General features: G+C 46.1%; 1 protein-coding gene across 2 annotated transcripts in view; it reads left to right on the top strand.

The window, feature by feature from the left end:
• CLIP2 (CAP-Gly domain containing linker protein 2) overlaps positions 1–20,984 on the top strand; it is a 122,302-nt gene that overhangs the window by 25,162 nt on the left and 76,156 nt on the right. The gene's annotated exons all lie outside the window — the stretch shown is intronic.

Here is a 20,984-nt window from a genome sequence, read left to right as displayed (position 1 = left end):
CTAAATCGTCCACATAGGTTCATTTGAGTAGGCTTTTTTCCCCCCTGCACAGGGTGTACAGAACGAAGGTTTGAATTTCTTTTTTAATACAAGTGTTGTACTGTGGTGACAGTCGTGGTGCAATTACAGGGCACTCAAGGGTGGGTGGGTGTGTTTGTGTTTGAAGAAAAGCTGCCCGGGGAATGAAAGCATCCCTCGTCCACATGCACAGTAGGCACTGAAGGACAGGCTGACAGGAGTAATGCGTTGTCATGAGATAATGCAAGAATGGTTTTGCAGTGTTATGATAGTGAACCTTTCTGACTGATGGAACTTGGAAGGGGGAGGGCAGTTTTTGATTATCCTGAGTCAGTGTAGCAATTTGGGTTGAATCATTTGCAGGTGACCTTCATGCTATGTATCCTCACTCATATCCTGCACTGTGGGTGTGTGATCTTCAGATTCTGCATACTGTTAACACATCACTATGTGTAGGGAACGTGATTTAGCAATACTAGGGCCAGGGTTCAGTGCAACCCTAAAAATTCAAGGAAGTGCAAGCTGCCCTTCATTTAGGGCTATAGTTTCCAGTCTGTGATTTCTCCTGGCTGCTGTGTTTTAATTTGAAGCAGATTTTGGCTAACTTTTTAGGTATAAAAATTGTTTCTGTTTTAAAACAATTCCCTTAAAATATATAAAGCGGGTCCTTTCCAAATGCTCGTGATCCCAGGCATAAGCCCAGGTATGGAGAATCTCTAGGGCCTGCCAGCCCCTCCACTAGCTGTTTTCAACACTACAGAGAGTTTTTCACTGAATCCATCCGATGAAGTGAGCTGTAACTCTCAAAAGCTTATGCTCAAATAAATTTGTTAATCTCTAAGGTGCCACAAGTCCTCCTTTTCTTTTTGCAGATACAGACTAACACAGCTGCTACTCTGAAACCTTTCACTACATATTTCATTAAAAACATAAACTCAAATGTTTGCCTTGATGGGGACATTGCTGGTTTTAACCTAAAATCTGCCAGCCTCTCATTCCTCCCTCAACATAAGACAGTGTTCACTAGCTTTGATTAGTTCTGTGTATGGTTCTGTCCCTTTAGAGAATAGCATTTTTTAGGTGAGTTCAGTGTAGGCACAGAAAGGCCCCATGCTCCGATATGACCTTTTTGCAGGATCGGGGCCACAGTTGACAAAGATCTGCTTTGTCATTGCAAAGCAAGTTAGTCTGAGGTGATGCTTGCGCAAAAGAGAGGGAAACCAGACAATGATTGCTGCAGTGATGGGACCATAGAAGTGTTGTTTTTAAAAAAAAAAAAAAAACCTTGTGGAATTTCAGTGGCAGGGAGGTTTTATCAATGTATATTTGTCTTATTGACTCTTTGCAACGAGAACCGGGGTTCAGGCAGCTACATCTGCATGCGCTTGCCACACAAAGAGCCCCTCTCTGCTCAGTGACTCTGACTCTGTTCCCACTTCAGTGCCACTGATTTGTTCAGGACCTTTGTAGTAGATAATTCTGTTCCTTCGATGGTGAATAGCACCTCCCTCTGCTCCCACCAACCGTCCCCTGGAGCAGATTGCAAAAACCTTGGGATTTAACTTGCTTTTCGCTGTCAGTGCAAATCTTTTCTGGGCTGCCAATCCCAGTCATCTCATCAGACTCTGGTCCAAATCAGTAGCTGGCATAAAGTGGCTTTGGAGTTCATGGAGCAACACTGATTTACACCAGCAGAGGATCTGGCCCTCCGTGTTGTGTTTAAAATTCTACTGAGGGTGATGTGGTGATGAAGACAGATGTGGCTATTAGCAGGGTTGTTGTTTAGCTTTAGGACCTGTCTCTCACAATTCAATAACATTAAAAGCCTCCTGATGTCTAAGTATTAGGGTGAGATCACAATTAAAGCAAATGGAGCAAATTCTCACTGCAATGATTTATTTTCTGCAATATTTTCTCTGCTCTAGGTGGGAGTGATAAATTAACCCAGTTCTGATTCCCTTCCTCTAGTTTAGTCCCATAGACTTCAGCGGGCCTAGCTGTGAAGGTATTGTTATGCTCAATAGTATCCAAATCTGCTCCTGGAGTACCAGGTCCAGTTATGGGGCAAAATACACCTCCCCTTTTCCTCCCCCCCGGTCTGCACTAAGTGCTGGCATTTGAACGGTGCTGCAGTGATTGAGAGCGAAGTGGGTCAAAGATGCCTCTTTAGCTACCAGCACTTGATGTTGAGTCTATTTTTGAACCTGTAGCAGAGGGCGAATAATAGTTGGTCTGGCTGTAAGGAGAAAGGGGGAAATACCCATCGTCCATGGACATGTAGCTGCATCAGAGAGATCCCTGTCCGCTGCTACCCCCTTCAAGCTGCCAGTGCAGGGTCTCAGCATAGGCAGCCAGCATGCGTGTTGCAGTGCGAAAGGGTTAATAAGCAATGACAACTGGCCTGATGCAGCCATTCAGCTGGGTTTGGAGCTTGTTTACAGCAGCTCTTTTGTGCCTCTGTCTGCCACAGCCATCCGTCGCCATGATGAATGTGCCCCCAAAGCAGGCCCAACACATGCAGCATGCAGTCTCGTGCTGAGTTTGACCTTTGCCTGCAAAGTTTAAAAACAAGGTTGCTCAGAAGACCAAGGTGGAGAGGTGGGGGAATACTCTGACCTGCACTTCTCCCATGGGGTCAGTGGGGGAATGACTGTATGGGACTGCAGTGGTGCAGAGAGGAAATAAAGGGTGGGAGGTGGGTGGGGAAGGATCTGGCTGGTGATCTTGGGTATGCAGCAGCCACAGGCTGTAAACGGCCTCAGGTGTTGTGCTGGTTATCGTTTCCCTGCTGCCAGATGGACTGCTACCTCTTCCCCAGATCTGGGCAGGCAGCATTTAGCTGCAAAGGGCATGCTGTCCTTGGCTTCACGCACAGCATGGTGATCCCTAGTGAGCTGCTGAAATAGTCGCTTCTCAGAACTGTTCCTCCATGCCTGGTGGGAATGGGACCGAACAGGACTGTGGAGCCAGCCACGTGCTCATCAGGCAGCTGTAACAGCAGTGATGCAGCTTGTAGCAAGGCTGGGCCACACACTCCCTATTTCTTTGCTTTGATCCTGTACACATGCCACCCCCCTGCCCGCTACCTCACCACTGGCGGTAGGAGTGTGGGACACCGGGAGGGGCTAGCCATCCCTTTCTCTCACTCCCTGCCTGCCCTGCTCTCTCTTTGCATGGGTATTATGAGAGGGCACCCGCACTGCACTCCAGAATCTAGCAGCCAGAACCGCCTCTTGCTGGCAGGGAATGTTGTCTCTTCATCAGTGTGCCTTCCTAGCTCGGAGAGGAGCTGTTGGGATGGTCTTGTAGGCACCCACTGAGCATGGATGGGGCCCTGGGACAGCAGCTGGGAGAGCTGGTGCTGTGGTACCTACCCTGGTTACCCCAGCAACTAATGGGACTTAAACAAACCTACACCATGATACAAAATGTTCCCCTCCTTTTCCTGCTGAGATTGGCCTTGCTCTGGTGCCTAGTGGTGCCAGAGTGCCACAAAATCCCACCCTCCTCCCCTCCAGCTGGCATTGACTTAAACTTTTGTCAGCCACCTCAGCAGCAGGGCCCGGCCTTGCGTGGAGCGTGGATTGCACTCACCAGCCTGGAGGGGGTCAGGGCCTGAGGATGCAGAGTCCTGACCCCTTCCTGCACCCCAACCCTCTGCCATAGCCCAAAGCCCCCTCCCACACCCTGAACCCCTCATTCCCAGCCCTCACCCCCGCACCCAAACCCTCTGCCCAGCCCTGAGCCCCTCACATACCTCAAATCCCTTATCCCCAGCTCAGTTGGGTTGTGGGCATCAACAATTTTCTTCAGCTGGTTCGCCAGAAAAAAAGTTTGAAAACCACTGCCTTAGATGGCTCATAGCCTTAAATGCTCTGGCTTTGTGATTCCTGTGGGCATGGAGCGTTGGTGTGTCTACAGTCTTGAAGGCTGGGATTTTCAAAGGTGCCTAAGGGATTTAGGTGCCTAAATATTACTGAAAGCCAATGGAAGATGGGCACCTAACTCTCTTAGGCTTCTTTGAAAACCACAGCCTTAAAACGTGACTCTCCTTTTGCTATCTTGATCGTCCTTCTCTCCCTCACCAGTCCACCCCCCAGACGTTGGAACAATGGGGAGGGTATGAAAATCCACCACAAAAATGTGACTGAAAAGCAGGCTGGAAATCCAGCTCTGCATGTTGCTGATACAGCAGGGAGGAGATCACCACTAACCTGTTTTCTTGTTTCCCATCGTCTACCAAAAGGAGATGCCAAGTGGGCCTGCAAGCAGCTAGGGAAGTCTGTGTGTCTAAAGCTCCGGAGTTAATTTTCAAATTTCTTGTAGCTTGTAAAATTTCTGGGTCTGACAAACCTGTCTCTGCCCCAGCCTGCCCCCAGACAGTCTCCCTTTGCTCTAGCATTCTGGAGCTGCAGGAATGAATGAGCAGCAATGATGAATGGGGTCCACACAACTTTCACAGCTGGTGGAACAGGTGAAGGCTGCTGCGAATAGAAATGTTTGCATTTCAGTGTGTTTTTCATTCGCTCAAAAGAGCGTTAAAGTAACTCTGTGAATGAGGAAAGCCTCTCCTTTCATGCTGCAATCTCCTGTCAGCTGGCCCTAGGGTTCATTTACAAGGCATTTTATGGCCTTTCAATCCTCTTTGGGATTAGAGAACTTTTAGCAAGGAGAAAAAGGGGGAAATGAATATGTTCAGAGCTTTGGCAGGTGCTGGGCGCTCCAGTGCCTGACAGAGATGGTGCTCAAACTAACCCCTGTGTCCTGAACTTTGGGAGGGGTCAGAGTCTGAACCCAGACTAGATCCACATTTTGCAAATGGGCCCTGTTTTTTTAGAATGTGCAGACCCCAAATTCAAGACCCAAACACCACGTGCTCTGGCATGTCTTCCATTTGGATCCAAAGTGTTTGCATTTGGGGCCCAGCCCTACTGCCAGGAACTGAGGGGAGGCAGGCGTACCTAGGCAGCACAGGAAACTTGCCAGAAGCCTGAGAATTGCACCTAATTTGCATACAAACTCACCTACCTTATTTTTAAATAAAAAATTAATGCGCAGGACCCTCATATTTGCTTGTGAGTCTTGATAAGATGTTGCTCAATGGTGCTGCCCACAAGGAATGAAAACAAAATAACCCCAGGCCTTCAGAGCCATTAGTAAGGAATAGCCAGCTTAGGCTCCAGCCTGTTCGAATAATTAGTCTCTGTGGGCTGTACTGAAAGTTTTATAAACCAGGGAGACTGTGAGGCTCAAGGATGAGGGTAATGGGATGCGGAGGTGTTTGCTCTGAGCTGAAGGTTCCAAGTGGGCCCAGGACAGTAGTGGTGGAAAGTGGGTCATTACTTTCTGGTGCATGGTCAGTGGCCTGCATACTATGAGTTGATAGTCTCAGTTTGTCTCTTTTAGTGACAGTTACCCATCACATCTTGCTAAAAGAGATGCTGTAGGTCAAACAGAAGGTACGATGGATTTGATGCAGGAATTGCTGGGTGAGGTTTCTCCAGCCTGCGTTATGCAGAGGGTCAGACCTGATGATCATAACGGTTTCTTCTGGTCTTAACATCTGTGAATCTAGAGAAACTGCCCCCACAGTGGGCACTGCTTGGTTCCTTTATTGGAGCTTTGGGCACAGAAGCTAAAGACTGACTGAGTCGTGGAGACTGAACAACACGGTCACTCCCTTTGGGTCAGTTTGTGGCTCCTTTGTCAGATGCTGCGGAGAAGCTTGGGCTGTCCCAGTGCTGTCTGATCTTCAGGGCTGTCTCTCAGATGCCTTTCACAAGTACATGACCGCTTACAGAGGGGAGAGAATAACGTTAGGATTCCCATGGAGAGGGCTGCAGATTAGGACTCTGCAGGCTGCAGTCTGAGCATTTCTGCTATGAACTGTGGCAAAAGTTTCATTTTAAAATTACGTGTCATGAACTTTGTAGGAGTTGGACAGATCTTAGCAAAGGTTTGAGCTATCCAAGGGGCAGGGTGGGGGACAGGTAGCTATGCTGTCTTCAGTTTTCTTTCTACAAGTGCAACTGGCTTCTAATGGATACTTATAGTTTTATGCTCTTATTGATTCCATACTGAGAAGTCTGTAAATGCATGCATCTGAGTCCCATTAACATTAATGGGCTATGCCTGCGTGGAGCCAGAAGAGAGTAAACCCATCGCCCATCTAACTTCTCTGTAGGACTTGTGCTGCACGTCTCTCTGCCTTCATGGGTAATCTTTGTTTCTCTTTATTTTATCTGCAACTGCATTAATAACAATGTAAAGAACCTGCAAATACTTTGCATGCTCCCGAAAGGTTGTCTGGCATCTGTCAGAGTACATTCTGGTCATGAAGTGGGGAGAGCGAATTTCTTTTGCCTCTAGGTTGATTTTGTGATGCGATGGACAAAGGGAATGCAAGGAATGAAGAATGTGTTCTTGATAGGGAATTATGCTTAAATAATTGGAACCAACCGTGTCTATTCTGGATGTCTCCAAGGTAAGTGCTGGCATTTCAGCCTGTTTAGCTGTTAGGTTCATTTAGCGTACTCTTCCTTTTCATTAGACTCTAAGAAATCAGCACAGAGGCTGCCTGATGATGTCAGTCTAGTAATTCTCTAGGAAGGGGTTCCAAACAAAACCAGAAACTATCCAACTACTGCCGAATGCAAAAAAGGAATAGCCATGTCTTCTGAAGTTGATTGGTTCACACAAGGGGCTAATTCTTATCTCCATACAGGCTTCATAGCTCCCAGGCCAGTAATGTTAAGTTTGGGTGTTGCACACAGATGAATCTAGAGAGATTAGATCCCCATGCCGAGGAGCCAGAAGCTGCTGTTGTTTCTAGCAAAGGTTTTGTTTTGTTTTTTCTTTTTGTTTTGCTTCAGGCCTTCTGGAGCATCCTTTTGTTCTCTGTTAAAGGATATTCATTCACACTTGCAGAATGGATTTAGGTTAAATCTAGTGACAGTTCTTGACAACATACTGGCAGTGCTTGAGACATTTACTGGTCATTTCTTCCTCGGGTCTCTCTTAATGGAGACCACCTCAATAGCACAATCTTGCACGGGTGCTCAGCATCCTGCTGAAGTCGGTGGGAGCTGAGGGTGCTACGAAGCATCTCTCAGGTTCAAGCCCCAAATGCTTCTGGCACTAATAAGTTTAACACTGATTGTTGCACTTAGTCATACCTACATGTCTCCATTCTTTTGTCAAGGAAGGTATTGAATACTGGAATGCCAATCCAGCTACCTATGGATTATTTGCAATTTGATTCAGATATGTACCAGCACATTACATTAGCTAAACCTAAAGAAAATTGCTTTTAACAGTTACTGCTTCATGGGCCTCTGAAATGAGGTAGGTAGATAAATATGTAGTGGCCAAATACATTAAATTAGGTTCAAAATGTATTCCCTAATAATTCTTCCTTTTTACGTGCTTGTGCCAAACAGTTTAACAAGTGTGTGTGTGAACCTACAGAGGAGCAGAAAGAAAACTGCAGAGCAGTATTACACTACAGACAATGCAGTCCCACCCCGCCAAAAACATAGGTCACCCCTAACTATATACATGATAACCCTGTGCATTCGCATTGCAGCTGGGATGCTCTTCCTCTCAGTTCTCTGTGTTTGGGGGACATGTCCATGTTTGGGGGGAATCTGAGTCTCATAAGCAGCGTGGGGACTGTACAGCATGGATGGTACAGGAAGCAATTGTCTGCATGCTTGTAGAGACAGCATAGCCTGGGCATGGATTGATACTATTCAGATCACAGTCCTATTTGGGAGTCCAGTTGCTTGGACTGAACTACATTTATAATGGCAAAAGGCTTAAAAAGGGGAGCTAGGATGGTCAGGCAACAAAGACGGTGGCAGCAGCATCGTCACAAGGAGACGCACAGAAGAGAATAGATCAATTAAGTTTTTTTAAAAAAATATTATTGTGGGTGTGACTAAAATGGTTTGAATGAAGGTCACGTGATGGAGTCTAAATCCAGCCCCTGATTGGATGTGATGATGCTCTCCAGAGAATTTTGTATATCTGCCTCTAATCCCGGAAGCCAAATGTTTACTGGTACTATTAAGAACCTTTTTACTATTTGAACAGGACCTTGATTCAGCTCACACATCCCCGATAAGGGCCTCTCCGTCTATACTCCTGCTATCTGGAGCGTGACTTTTTGAAGGGGGAGATAATCCGGGGCTGGATTCCATTTCCAGAAAAGACCTGGTTTGATGCATTCCAAGCAATACAGAAAGGTATTGAATCAATCCTGTTTTAGCTAGTTTCATGGGTGATTTCTATAGACAGTTGAGAGGCTGATTTAATTGTCTTACTCATTAGATGCTCTTGGAAGAATCTGATATAGTTAATCCTTACCATTCAGTGCACTCCTTACAGAATTGCACACTCTGAAGGCATATGGAAGTCAGATACCCTCCTGCTCTCTCTGTCTGCAGCCTCCTCACAGAACAGCAGGGAAAAAAAATCCTCTTTCCACAGACGTTCAGGTCATGGTGGTTTGGACAGAAAGTGCCAAGCCCTGTTTGCTGGTGTAAATCTGGAGTAACTGCATTGCCTTCAGTGCCATGCTGATGAAAATAAGAACAGAATTTGGCCCAGCAGCTTCTGTCTCAAACTATTGTGATCCATACTGGCAACACATAGCGCATTAATCAGAGGCTTGAGCCAATGTCCATTCAAAACTCCCATTGCCCTGACAGGCTTCGGATCAGGCTCTAGGATTATAGGAATTGCCGAACAAGATCCATGGAGTCCGGTATCAGCCTGAAGTAGGTGAAACTCCTCTTATAACACACCAAGCCAATTATACAAACTTCTGGTCTACTGCAACCTATATTGCCAGACCCAAACACTTGAAAATCATGAGTCAAGCTCCAGAATATCAGCAGATTTTAAAACTCTTTGGGGGTTTTTTTGGTCTTCTAATTTCAGATCCTTTAGGTTCACATTTTCAAACTCTTTTCTACAGCCAAGAGAGCTAGGCACTTAGCGCTCGTCTACATGGGGACACTCAGGAAAATTAATCTGAATTATCGAGAGGTGTTTATTCCAAATGAATTAGTTAAACACATTAAACCCTTGTGTAGGCACTCTCATTTGGAATTAAAGTGTCCTTAATGTAAATTAAATTAATAGATTTAGCCAGTGTTATCCCCATTTTACAGATGCAGAAACTGAGAAGATTCATGGAGTTTAAGGCCAGAAAGGATTATCTAGCCTGACCTCTTGCATATCATAGGTCATTAATTTCATCTAGAAACCCTCATTAAGTCCAAATACTTTAGTTAGACCACTGCATGTCAGTCCTTAGGAGACTAAGCTGTGTGTCACAGGGAGAAAACAGGAGGGACTGGTCCAACCAATGCCAGAAGCCCCTGCTAGGGCAGGGAATTATTAGGTGAGACATGTGGCAACTTGCTCAAGGTCACACAGTGAGTCAGAAATGCAAACAGAACCCACTAGTTCTGTCAGTCCGTCCCTTGGACAACCCCTTTCCCACCTTCATTGCAGTCACAAAGCCACCCACTTCCTTCCTCTGATGCTGTATTCAAAATGCTTTGTTCCCCTAACCCTAAAATCCTTTGTATTTTTTTCACCAACCCCCCACAAAGACTTTAATCATTTGTTAATGTTGGTAAGATCATTGTGCCATACAGAGATAAAATCTGCCTTTATTTTCAGTTTATGTAAATTTGATGTCTATACATTTTAAATAAATACAATCAACTACAATGAATACTTAATGAAAACTTCAGAGACAGTATATTGCATAATGCTCTATAGTCCACAACCCTCTTTACTGCAGTAATGTACATTTTGGAAGAGCTTTTTGTTTTGTAACCAGAAGGACTAGAAACATGACTTAGACAACAGTTTAAAATTTACATTTTGGATTCTGTAGACAATTTCATGACCACAGGAAACTGTGTGACCTCAGAACTGAGAATTGCTGCACAAAACAGCAGTGTGTCTCCAACTCTAGGAACTACTTGAATGCAGGTACAAGTATAAAACTAACAGTCTAATTCTATTTCAAGGGAGTGGAATGATCGGAGATGAGTTTTGAACACAAACTGCTACAATGTTTGAGCAGTTTTTAGAATGGGAGCAAACTGACTGCTCAAGGCCAGTCAAGGATGATGAGGTATAAATAAAATATAACCCCCTGCAGGATCATGCATACCTGGGAAATTTGCTGTGTCCGGGTTTGGCTTGAGTATTCAATCCAGGGAGATGAATAGAGGCCCTCAGGAAAATCAGAGTGCCTCTTCTGAAGTCTTTAATTTTGTCTGGAATCTTAGTTTTGTTCTCATTTGCATGCTGGAATGATGCAACATGCTATTTGGTGAAGCAGCTGAGACATAAAGCATTTTGGAGTGGGATACCTGCTGTCAATGTGGATAGCTTTGTCCCTGCTGAGGGTGTGTGAGCACATGTGCGGTTTTAAGGGATTAGGTATCTGTGGCAAATGGGCAATTTGGCGTTTTCTGCAAGTAGTCTCTGTTTATGCTCAACTCATTGCCTCTTGAATTGGACACTGAGCCATTTAAACCAGACATTGAGAACAAACTTGATGGCTCAGCAAATTTTCACCCCCAGCCCCCAATTTCTGTTATTAGATTAATTAAACCAAAACAGAACAACAAAACTGCATTCTAGACACTGGATCAGTGTGTGGGCAGCTTACTGTGTGTGTTCACTTAGGAAGACGTATAGACAAAGCTATTTGTACATTGGTACCTACTTGGAGAAATAAACATCTTACGGCCCAGTGAACTGAAACTGCATTTCAGTGCAGTTTGTCCCCAGCGTTGTACGGGAGTTTCTCTGGCAGTTAAGGGGTGTTGAGCTTTTCTTGTCCCATAATTCCACCGGGGTCCCAGAGATATCCCAGCAGGCCTTTTGAAATCTCTTTGTTTCAAGGAATTGGATTGGGCGCCAGGTTACAGCTAGTGTGGCTGTGTGGTGAAGCAGCATGTATGGTCTGGGGACCCTGCACTATTTATGCTGGTGCCATGCCAGGGGTTCAGTTAACACTGATGCAGCTCTGTGCTGCAGCAGCGTGTTGGTTATTTGAAAACAAATCTCTTTGACCGTTCTGATTAAGAGCCGAAAATGCTAATTCCCCCTTTTTAGTTACGTTTTGGTCATCCTACCTTCAATGGGCATATGTTTCCCGCACTGACATCAGTGGGAATAGAGAGTGTGGAGGGAGGGCATGAGGTAGCTCCCAGACCATACAGGCCACATGACTTGCCTGCACTCAGGTTAAAATGACCTTATTGCCAAGAACAGTAATTTTAAAGAATTCTATGTTACTTAATGGCCTGAAAAGCCCTAGGATCCATTTCTTGCATTTACATTCTAAAAGAACCATCCATTTCTCTCACTAGCTGCTGGAGTTTGCTGTTTTAAAGCCACTTTGGGAAGCCATTGAAGTCTAGTGATTACAAGGAGGGCCTGGGAGTCAGAATGTGGGGGTTCTGCTCCTGGCTCTTCCACTGACTGTCATTTGTGGGCCCAATACTAATGGGAGCTGGATCAGTCCTTTAACGTATATGGAAAGGCTCCCACTGGCTTCAGTAGAATCAGACCCTGTTACCGTTTGGGGGAGCTCAGCACCAGACAAGAGATCCTCAGCAGTTTTCAGGATTGGGCCCTGTGTGTGTGAGATCACTGCTCCGTGCTTCAGTTTCCCCCCGTAATGTCTCAAGCATGGCGTGAGGGTTCATTAATGGGTGTTTAAAGTTTTTTTTCCCTCCTCTGAATCTTGTGTAGTTGTTCCTCCTCCCATTTGCACATGCAGTGAAATGGCTGTCATCCATTGAGGCTGGGGAAGGAAGGGGCGAGCCAAAGAGGATGGCTCTGTGGTACAGCAAGGGACCTACTGCCGCAGTCCTTCGATTGCCAGGATGTTATGACATATTGTGTCAGCAATGGTGTGTTGTGTCGATGCGGAGGCCTGGAGGGGATTCATTTTAGATGCCTTTGGTCAGCCTGTGGTTCTCTGCATTTGTGTGAATGAGGCCGAGTGGTCCAGTCCAGCGTGCTAATCTACTGGGACTCAAGAGATCTGCGTTCTAGCCCTGGCTCTGCTGTTTGACTTCAAGCAAGTTACTTCTCCTCTCTGTGCCTCTGTTTCACTTCCCACCTTTGTCTGGCTTGTCTCTCTTTAGCTGGGAAGCTTCTGTTGGACAGGGCCTGTCTCTTATGTGTCTGTACAGTGCCTAGCACCTGATCTCAGTTGGGGCCTCTCAACCTTCTTGAATCATGTCCCACCTTAGCATTTTTTTCACTTAGAGCCTCCCCTTACAATAGCGAGAAACACCCCTTACCACTCAGACATGGTGTCACAACGCCATTCGTGCAAATTTGGCCCGGCCATGTCTTCATTGTGAATTAGAAGGCTTGCCAGGCTCCCTGGAAAGCTTGACTTCCCCTCACCCCCCCGAGTTGAGAACTGTTGCTCTAGCTGTTACTGTAACACTATTAATAGTCATTATAACAAACTTAACAATAAGCTCATTGTTATAAATCGTAATCACATACAAAAGAAAATGTAAAATGTTTGCTCCTCCACAGGATGTCAGAATCCCTCAAACCCCCACATGCGTGATAGGCACTAAGAACTCAGATCAGGCTTGTTAGGGGCAGCTGATGTGCACATACTCTTAGGCTTCAGGATCCAGGTAGGTTACACTAGTCAGCCATTAGCACAGCCTCTTCCGTGCTAGAATTCTGTTAGCTTGTTTGCAGAGCCACTGCTATACCAATGACTTGACGTCTCTCTTTAAAACTTAGGTGCAAAAAATGTCACACAGGCAAATAAATATCCAATCAGAGTATCCCAGTGTGGAATTTCTAAGTCCCCCTGAGGAGCACAAGTTTTAAAATAGCCTGTATTGGGGTCAGATTGGAGGGGGAAAGTGATGGTCCCCTGTCCAAGTTCTGCCCTTAATCCTAAACTCCTCCCATGACCCCCATCAACTGGTTATTTATACTAAAATGCTCAGTAACAGTGTAATATTTGACAGGATTGGCATTTAAATCGTATGTTGGCACTTGAACCTCATGATGACAATGGAGATGACTTGGGCAGATTATGCCTCTCAGCTGTTGTTCAAGGTTGCAACTGCATGCCCAGGCAGACAGGTTATTATCACAAAGGTAAGGGCTAGAAATTTAACAGCAGACTGGGTCATTATAACCTTGCCTGCCCTCAGTCTTATCTGTTGACCAACTGAATCTGCTCATTCCTATCTGGTAGAACTTGGAACAAGGCTAGACTTTTCTTCCCAGTCCTGATGTTGCCTCGCTCTGTCTCCCTCCTGCTGTGACTTGTTTCTGGCTGGAATGACCAAGCCCAGCAGGCCACGGTAGAGCGTGCAGCCACGGTTTTTTAGATCATTTCATTTTTCACATGGCTTACTCTTAACAAATATCCCTGACACAAAGCTGGCCCTTTCACGTCAGTCAGTGAGGCTTCAGCATGGGGGAGGGAGGGTGTGATAATTCAAGCTGTTCTTGTTGAACCAAAACAGCCGTGCTAACATCTGATCCATTCAAAACAGGAGCAGGAGGAGGAAACTTTTGTCAAAATGGAAAAGGACAAAAATTGATAGAGGAGAAAATAATTTTTTTTTTTTTTGCTTCCAAGGGGTAGAATGCTAAGGATGGAGAGTAAAACATAATTAAATGCTGGTGACCTATTAGTGTTGGATATTTTGCTGGTTCAATATCTTTGGGTAGATCAGTCCAGTGTGTGGGTGTCAAACACGTGTCCCACTTGTGTATGTCTGCACTGCAGTAAAAGACCCCGGGCATGGTCACGGATGGCCATGGGGCTCAGGTTGCAGGGCAATAAAATTGTAGTGCAAATGTTCAGGCTCGGGCTGGAGCCTGGGCTCAGAGACCCTAGGAGGGGGATGGGTCTTAGACTGTGGGCTCTATCCCGAGCCCAAATGGCTACACTATTTTTACAGTACACTATTTTTAGTCCTGGAGCCTGAGTCCGAGTCAATTGACCCTTGCTCTGAGACTTGGTGCACTGGGGTTTTTTATTGGAGTGTAGACCAGGGGTCTCAAACTCAAATGACCATGAGGGCCACATGAGGACGAGTACATTGGCCCGAGGGCCACACCACTGACCCCGCACCCCCCACTGCCCTGGTGCCGCCCCCACTCCACCCCTTCCATGAGGCCTCACCCCTGCCCCGCCTCTTCCAACCCCTTCCCTGAAGGGACAAAACAGGGCGGTATGGTCTAGTCACCCTGAATGCCCAGCGGGAGGGCTGTAGCCAAATGTCGTCATAGTCGTTTTTTATGTCTTGAATGCCATGTAGTGGGACTGCAGGGCGCTGTGTGTGTACACAAAGGGATGGTTTTGATTTGGATGTTGCTCTGTAACAATGTCCCAGCCAAGTTCTGAAGATCACCAGTTTTGGTATCAAATTTAAATGTAAACGCCACTTGGGGCTGAAAATGACCCAGTGAGCCCCTACCCTGGATACTGACCCAAATACCGCTGTGCGGGTTTCCAGGACACATGGCTTCTTGTGATATCTCATTCTTGGATGTGGCATTGGAGTCACCCCCCTTTTCTAGCTGCTATTTCTGAGCACACAGGGCTTCCCAGTGAAGTGATTTAATACACAAAAGTTCATGCTGGGGATTAGAGTGCAGTGACCCATCTGAAGTACACCTGGTGCTATTGAGCAGCATGTAACTCAACCCTGCCTTGTATCAAAGAGAGACAAAACTCAGACTTCCTCTATTTTCTTTGTATTACAGCAACGACTGTTCTGAACTGTGGAACGGAGGATTGTCTTGCATTTGGCAGCTGGCTGTTTTTTCAGGAACAGTAACTTGTTTGTCACAAACATGTGAAAGTGAATTCAGGAAAGATGAAGTTTTGTTTTTTAGAAGGTCTGCACATGCTGACTTTGTTTATATTTAAATGACACTGTAGGAAGAATCAGGAGGGCAATGGTATCGTATTAATGAAGCAGGACCGATTCTGAGCCCAGCCAATTCGATAATATAAATGTCTGTGGTTCCCTTTTTTCCTTATGGTTGCCTGGGTACCCCATCTGCCTGTTTGGATTTGGGGTGGACATTGATGCAGCTTCTAGGGCAGGTGGTGATTTTCAAGAAGCACTCAAACTAGAAACAGCGCCGTGACCTTCAGCATTCGTTGCATATCCCTATGTGTATCATAGGCCCTTTTTGAGGACAGGCTAATATTCTGTGCTCACATCAGAGTCCAGCATTTCGTGTATTTAATTTTAAAAGATCAGTACAATTTCCATTGTCATGGGGGGGAAGAAACCCTTCAATGGCAGTGAATGCTGAACCGTGGAACTTCATAGATTTGTGCCAAAACTCTTGTGTGTTTAAGTGGATTTCAAACCATCAGTTTCCCACAGCTGGTAAACAAGTTTGCAGTGACTGGGTGAAAAATCCACACATGATGCTACTGAATATTGCAGTACTTCGAGGGGTACACTGGAACGCAAAGGTATAATGAGATATTGATCACCACTGTTTGCAAGGGCCAGCTCCTTGCTGTGTTCTGTGATGTAGTTTGGGTTCTTGAGAGCTGGATTTAGCTATCAAACACGCATGTCCATTGACAATACAATTCAGATGTTGGGCTAGGCATCCAAAAAGACCGTGGGCTGGTCTTTGCAGTGTTAGCTTAAGGTATAATTTGAGTTAGCGCCTAACCTGACTCCCATCTAGACACACAATTTCTAGCTTGAGTTTCATGGTGCTTTAAACTCGAGTTAGCTGGTCTGGTGTGGGTTGAAGTCGGAGTGGGGCTGCCAGTCGAGGTAGTAATGCAGTGGGGATGCGGCTACAGCCATAGGTGCTGGAACTAGGGGTGCTGCTACTCTCCCTGGCTTGAAGTGGTTTCTATCATATGCAAGGTTTATAGTTTGGTTCAGTGGCTCTCAGTACCCCCACTATGCAGATTGTTCCAGCACCCCTGGTGACAGCTTGAGTTAGCACAACTCAGCTGTTAATCCAGTCCCTCTGATACTCCAATTGTTCCATGCAGCTCAAAGGTATGTCTAACCCTGAGCTGGAAAGTGTAATTTCCAGCTCAAGAAGACATACCCACACTGTCTTGATAGCTAATGCAGGTATGTCTCCTTGAGCTGGAAATTATATCTTCCAGCTCTAAGATAGACATACCACGAGTGGTGTTTTGCATGTGGCTTCTCTGAATAGAGCTAGGCTCTCTCGAGTGAAGTAACTCAAGCTAACTGTTGCAGTGAAGACAAGCCTTGTGTTTGACTTCTCTAAGACTCCTGTGTGTGGAGGCGTTCAACAGGGATGCCCAAAGGGGCGGATAGGAGTCATCCTGGAGTGAGGTGACACACTCCCTTTCGTTACCCCACTGGAGGGTGAAGGTAAAAGCTTGCTATGTAGTGCCTGAGTGCCCCTGGGAGGTAGGAAAGTATTGTCATCCCCAGTATATAGATGGGGAACTGCAGCACGGAGAGGTTCTGTTCCTAGCTCAAAGGAAGTCTGTGGCTGAGACAAGAACTCAATCTAGGTTGCCTGAATTCCCAAGCCAATGAGTTAACCTCTAGTCTAGGCCATCCCTTCTTCCCAGATTTTTAGGGCTCGTGTAATTTCCATTTATCATCAAGAGAAGATACGTTTGTGTGACTAATAAGGTCATGAACACTTAGTACATATGCTGGATTATACAGATTTGAGATGCAGCCCCTTAGGATGCCTTGTATGTCCAGTCAGTGTCAAAATTCTGGGTGTTGCCGAGCACGTAGCACATCTCAGGTGCTACCACAAACTAATAATAATACTGCAATAAGAATTCGATTGATAGACTGGGATCTGGAGTTCCAGTTATAGCCTGATTTTCTTATTCGAATTTGTCACTTTGCTTTTTGCTGATTTCAGTGAGAGCGGGAATGTTTGAGTTAGTTGCATTAAAGGAATCTCTGTTTAATTGCGTGTGTGTGTGTGAGAGAGAGAGAGAGAGAGAATAAACTGAATGATCTTTTGTGTAGATAAATATGCCACAGTGGTGCTGTTTGATACTCAAGTCTTTCAGTTAACTCTATCTGTTCAGGAATGACTGCAAAGTTATTTTCTGTTTGTGTCAGTTTTACACAAGAAAACTAAACTAAACTCGGGCCCAAACGAAAATCGCTGATCCAAACACTTATTGCAAATCCAGATCCAGTTCAAAAGTTTGCAGCATGGCTCCTTCTGTAATTCATATAAAACCCAGACAGCGTTCACTTGCTCTGTCTGCTGTTACTTGTTACTGAACACAAACATCTTCCATTAAGAAGCTCGTGAGACCTGTACTCTCAGTGCTCATATGCCTCAACTCTCTGGCTGGGAAATCATTTGTAAATGTCTCCTTGAAGGCCACTAGTCATCTCTCTTTTGTCAGATCAGTTTAATGAGGGTAGTTGTCTTCATTTCCTTAATACCAGCCATCCTAAACCCTGCTTGCAGTTTACGAAACTCTTGTGGCCTGGAAAATCCCTCAATGTGGACAACTCTGTGTGTGTGTGTACGCGTGTGCACGCACTGGATTTTTTGACTGAACTGATGCAGAAACGTGACCTTGTTTGTGTTATGGAACTTTCAGAGCTTTTAGGACTTTAGTGTCATGGCAGGTTCAAAAGCAACAAGCACATGGTAGAATTAATCTGTGGATCCTGAGAGTATGAAATGTATTTTGCACACACAACAGGTCTTTGGTAACTCGATGCATATTTGCTTTACTCGGTTAATGGTTTGGTTTAGTTAAATGGACTTCACAGGATCGTTATCTGACAATTACTGTAAGTGTATCCCCACCAGTTGTTGTTATCACTCAGATGTTTGTCATGTGGGATCCTGCAGCACTATGCCCCCAACTCATTCTTTAACACTGTCCATTATATTCAGAAGTGTTTTCACTGCGATAGCATGGGCTGGGTGTGACCCAGTTTGCAAAAATGGAAAAAAATCATGAATCTTACCCAAAATTGTAACTAACGGCTTGTCTACGTGGGGACATTGGCATAGTTATACTGGAATAAACCAGAGGTTCTCAAACTCCGTGAGCTCCATTCAGGTGGTCCATGGATAGTTCCCTCTAAGGCAGGGGCGAGCAAACTTTTTGGCCTGAAGGCCATATCGGGTTTCAGAAATTGTATGGAGGGCCGGTTAGGGGAGTCTGTGCCTCTCCAAACAGCCAGGCGTGGCCTGGCCCCCATCCCCTATCCAACCCCCGCTGCTTCTCGCCTCCTGATGGCCCCCTCAGGAATCCTGCCCCATCCAACCCCACTGTTCCCTGATGGCCCCTGTGGGACTCCTACCCCATCCACCCCCCTGCTCTCTGTCCCCTTACCGCCCCCGGACCTCCCACCCCTAACTGTACCCCACGGTCCCCATCCAACCCCCACCCCCCCAGACTGTCCCGCTGGGACCCCTGCCCCATCCAACCACCTCTTCTCCCTGACCGCCCCCAGAACCCCCACCCCTGACTGCCCCCTGCCACCCCATCCAACCCCTCCTCTCATTCCTGAATGCCCCCCCGGACCCCTGCCCATCCACCCCCCCCTGCTCCCTGACTGCTCTCGGAACCTCTGCCCCCATTCAACCCCCCTGTTCCCTGCCCTCTGACCACCCTGACCTCTATCCACACCCCTGGCCCCTGACCACCCCCCGAACTCCCCTGCCCTCTATCCAGCCCCCTCCCCCACTCCCTGCCCCCTTACCGCACTGCCTGGAGCACCAGTGGCTGGTGGCGCAGCTGCACCAGGACAGGCAACCATGCCGTGCAGCACAGCGCACCGGGTCAGGTCAGGCTCTGCAGCTGTGCAGCCCCAGGAGCTCCCAGCCCCACTGCCCAGAGCATGGCGCCCGGCGACACAGTGAGCTGAGGCGGTGGGGGTGAGCCTCTCCGGCCAGGAGCTCAGGGGCTGGGCACAATGGTCCTGCGGGCTGGATGTGGCCCGCGGGCCGTAGTTTGCCCACCTCTGCTCTAAGGTGCGCATCTGGGCGGCTGCACACGAGAGAATGAAGGGCCACCCGCCTAGTAATTGGAGCCACACAGGCGTGACTCCACTAATTAGGTGCCTGGACCCTGGTGAAGACGCACATGTAAGGTGAGGTGGTGGCCTTGGGGTGAAGAGGGGGTAGGTGGGAGGGGCAATGGGGTGAGAAGAGGGATTGGGGGAATTTGGGACGTGCAGGGCTGCGGTGGCCAGAGAAAGAGGCGACTTTACCCAGCTCCAGAGCTGTGGCCGCCGGGGAGAAACGGCCTTTCTTCCCAGCCTTGGCTCCATGGCTGCTGTGACGGGGCAGAGACCCCTCTCCTTCCCAGCCCCAGCTCGGGGGCTGCTGCGGTGGAGGAGAGCAGGCACATCCATCGCATTAGAAAGGTAAAACTACTGATATTAAAATATGAGTTGTGTGCTTTTATATGTAGAACAAAAAACCGTTTATTATTATTAAGGTTTTTTTTTATATAGCACTTTTATCCAAAGCGCTTTACAATAGTTAGCTAATGGTACAAAAAACATTTGGAAAGATCATTAAGTGGTCCGCAATTTTCAAGTGGCCCTTGGGGAAAAAAGTTTGAGAACCACTGGAATAAACTATGCCAGAATAACTTCCCATGTAGGCACAATTCTGGAATAAGTTATTTGATTCCTGAATAATTACTCCAAATACAGTCACTTTTATCCTGTAATTGAGTGTGCACGTGGGAGTTACTCTGGAATAGCACTAGTGGAAAATTATTCCACTATAGCTATGCTGGCCAATTTCTCCTTGTAAACAAATCCTTAATCCAAATTATTTGAGCATGAGCTTTCGTGAGCTACAGCTCACTGAAGTGAGCTGTAGCTCACGAAAGCTCATGCTCAAATAAATTGGTTAGTCTCTAAGGTGCCACAAGTCCTCCTTTTCTTTTTGCGAATACAGACTAACACGGCTGTTACTCTGAAACTTAATCCAAATATGTCTTGAGGTTTATAAAAATGGAATTAATTTAAATATGCTGGCCACAATTTTCCAAAGTGACCACTGGTGGGTTTTGGGGGTCTTTTTTTTTTTTTTTTTTAGGAGGATGCTTCAATTTTTAGCTGCTCCACTTGAGACACCCCAAAGGAGCGTAATTTTCAGAAAACATTGAGCATTCATCCTCTGAAAATCAGGCCCCTTTCAGGCATCTCAAAATCCCTCCTGACTCTTGAAAATCATGGGCCTCCCCTAAATGCATTTTAAATCTGAACTAAACTGCTGAACCTTTCCATGTGTTCATTAGGAAGGGGAAAGCACTTTATAAATGAGGTTTTTTGGTCGTCACAGCAAATAACCCTTATGTAAGAATCAACGAACATGACATCCTGCTGAGTAAATCCATTGTGGTGCTGTGAGTTAATAATCCCCAAATGAAAAAGGAGATCGTCCTATGCAGCATCTGCTTGCCACTCACCTTTCTACCTCCCCAGGCTGCCAAAGTCTCTGTATCTGCTTTTGTTCAACAAAATATGCCAAAAATGCAAGCTTCTTGGTATTTAAAAACATACAGGCCTGAAGCATAAGAAAAATCTGTGCTATTTCACTATCTATCCACAATCTCTCAATATCTCTTAATCTAATAAGGATGCTGATAAACCAGCCCGCCTAATGTTCTTTAACCATAAAGATTAAAGGTCTGAAATACTGTGCTAATCTTAGTTTAAAGTGATAGCAAGTACAGTAGGTGGTATTAATTCTTAGGTAATAATCTAATCAGTATTAACAGTGCTCAAAGAAATCTTAAACTAAATCCTTTCTATGGACTATGGCCACTCAAACCTTCATATTAGTAGCAGGGATAGAACTCAGAGCCTTCTGCTTCCACAGCATAGGCCCCAATCTCTTGAACTAAAGGAAAATCTCTGTCTGCTTTTAGCAATATAGGTACTATGATA

This window comes from Lepidochelys kempii, chromosome 17, assembly GCF_965140265.1.
Source record: "Lepidochelys kempii isolate rLepKem1 chromosome 17, rLepKem1.hap2, whole genome shotgun sequence".
In the NCBI taxonomy this organism is placed as follows: domain Eukaryota; kingdom Metazoa; phylum Chordata; order Testudines; family Cheloniidae; genus Lepidochelys; species Lepidochelys kempii.
Note: the sequence above shows the minus strand (reverse complement) of the source record. Positions and strands in the feature narration are given on the sequence as shown.